The following is a 2,273-nucleotide window of genomic DNA, read 5'->3' as shown; positions in this document are numbered from 1 at the left end:
AATGGTACCTTACGATCTCTTAGTGAATTTCTCCTGATAGTTGGTGGCACAACCTCTTCCTATACCTCTATCTTTAACTCGGTTATTTAAGTATTTCAACTTTATCTATCTCAACGTAAATCATTGATTTTTCTATTTCCTCGTGCTCGTCCTTCTAAAATAAGGAACCCTCATCAAATTTGATGTCCTTACTAAATATAGGGTTGTCCATTGAGCCGAGTTGAATCGAGGTGGGCCAAGCTTGGCTTGACTCTTCTGTGCTCTCCTTGAGCTCGCTCTCGAGCTTATCATTAGAGCTTAGCTTGACTTGTCCATGCTCCCCTCAAGCTTATCAATTGAGCTCCCAGCCCAACTCAATTGCAAAACCTTTCAATCTGCAAATCATAAATTCAAAACTTCAAATCTTAAATTTGAAATTTAGGAATTTTCTATTTTCAAACAATTACATTAAAAAATAATAATTAATGATTAAATTTAGAGGTACCTTGCTTATTACTTAAATGACCATTAACACTTAATGTTAGTCTATACAGGGGTGAAGCCAGTAAAGAACCGCACAAATCCGATTAATCAACCGTAGGAAGCTAACGAATCCGCCTGATCACTTGAACACCAAGTGTAGCCCCATAATTCACTCACATATGACCCAAATTTAACCGACCCTTCGCTAACTAATCAAGACAATCATGACTAAATTGAAGATCTAACCGAAGCCGAGTCAGATAAGGCCCGGATCTTGAATAATAGACTAAATCAACACTGTTACTCTTTTAACCTAAAACTGACGGTTTGGAGTAATCTTGACCAAATCTTTACTTTTACTAGTTATAAATAGGCCATACTGTGATCATAGTTAATCCAAACCCTAATCATTTTTCATGTGAAATCCCAATACCTAATTCATTCCAGAAATGCCCTGATTTTCCAAACAAGCTCTAGACCGCTCATTGGTGGGCCACTAGTCCTAAAACTATAGAGAAACGTCCGTCTTACTGGGCTTGACGTCCATCGTGGGAGTCGGAACTGGGTAATATCCAGAACCGCTCAACTTGAGCTGGAGGACGAGTGCATGAGAAGCGCAAATACCCTAAAGATGGGAGCTGAAACTTAGGTGAATTGAGTCTTCCACTCTTATGCAAAGTTGAAGATTTTGTACCATCGGTTTGCGACCAAACTTTACACGTGGAGTAAGGATATTTCCCTTCTCATATCCATATAGCCGCGGCCCCGATCGACCATCGGTGACCGTTGAACAGACTTCTAATCATATCTGTCAATCGGCGCATCCAAATGGCGGGCCGATTGTGTCTATGCGTAGATCATCACGAGGACCAACTATCTAACGGTGGGTATCGACTCCTACACCCTATAATGGGCCCTAGATGCTAGAAAACCCTCCCATAGGGCTAGTATAGTAAAAACTCAATACTTGGGGCCATTTGCACCAAATCTGGCATTATAAAAGGGGCTCATTTGGGGCACCCCTCTCCCCATACGAATTTGCCCTAGAGAAGGAAAGAGAGAAGAGAGAAAAGGGAGAAAGAAGAAAGGAAGAAGAGAGGAAGGGAGAGTGTAGAAGGGGGGAAGTGGACCATAGATTGAGGCTCTTCTCCAAGAAAACCCTACGCCTTAACCGCAAGAATCGTTTTCGTTGATCGTCTAGGTAAATCCCTCATCCTTTTTTCTTGAAACCCATGTGTTGAGAAAGGATTGACATGGATTTCTAACATGCAAATGCTTGCTTTAGAAATTCCGGCCGATCGACCCCAAACCCTCATTCTTAGGTCGTTTTCCAAGTCTCCAACGATCCATAGGTGCAAACTATTAACCTTAGGTGGCCTAACACCAATTTCATTATGAGTTTAATGATTTTGAATACTTGGATGATGAATTTAAAGAATCTAGAGAAAACCTATGCTAGGCCTTACATTATAGATCCTCTCAAATAATATTGATTGATTATGGTATGTTTGTTATTCCTCAATATGATTAGGCGTGGATTTGATGAATGCATGTTCATTATTACTTAATTCTTGTTGGTGGTCCCTTATAGCTTGTATGTTACTTTAATCTTTGTTGTATGTATGCGCTTGCTTAAGTCCCCAATGTATGTTGTGCTAGTATTAGTCCTTATTGCATGTTCATGCTATGAATGATTTATAGATCTTGATCTTCTTACTAACCCACACGACACACATGCACGTTTATCTCGTAATATTGTCAGTATTTGCATTTATAGGAAAACTTGAATATTCATGTTTAGGAAATATGAA

Source organism: Magnolia sinica, chromosome 3 (genome assembly GCF_029962835.1).
Source record: "Magnolia sinica isolate HGM2019 chromosome 3, MsV1, whole genome shotgun sequence".
Classification (NCBI taxonomy): domain Eukaryota; kingdom Viridiplantae; phylum Streptophyta; class Magnoliopsida; order Magnoliales; family Magnoliaceae; genus Magnolia; species Magnolia sinica.
Note: the sequence above shows the minus strand (reverse complement) of the source record.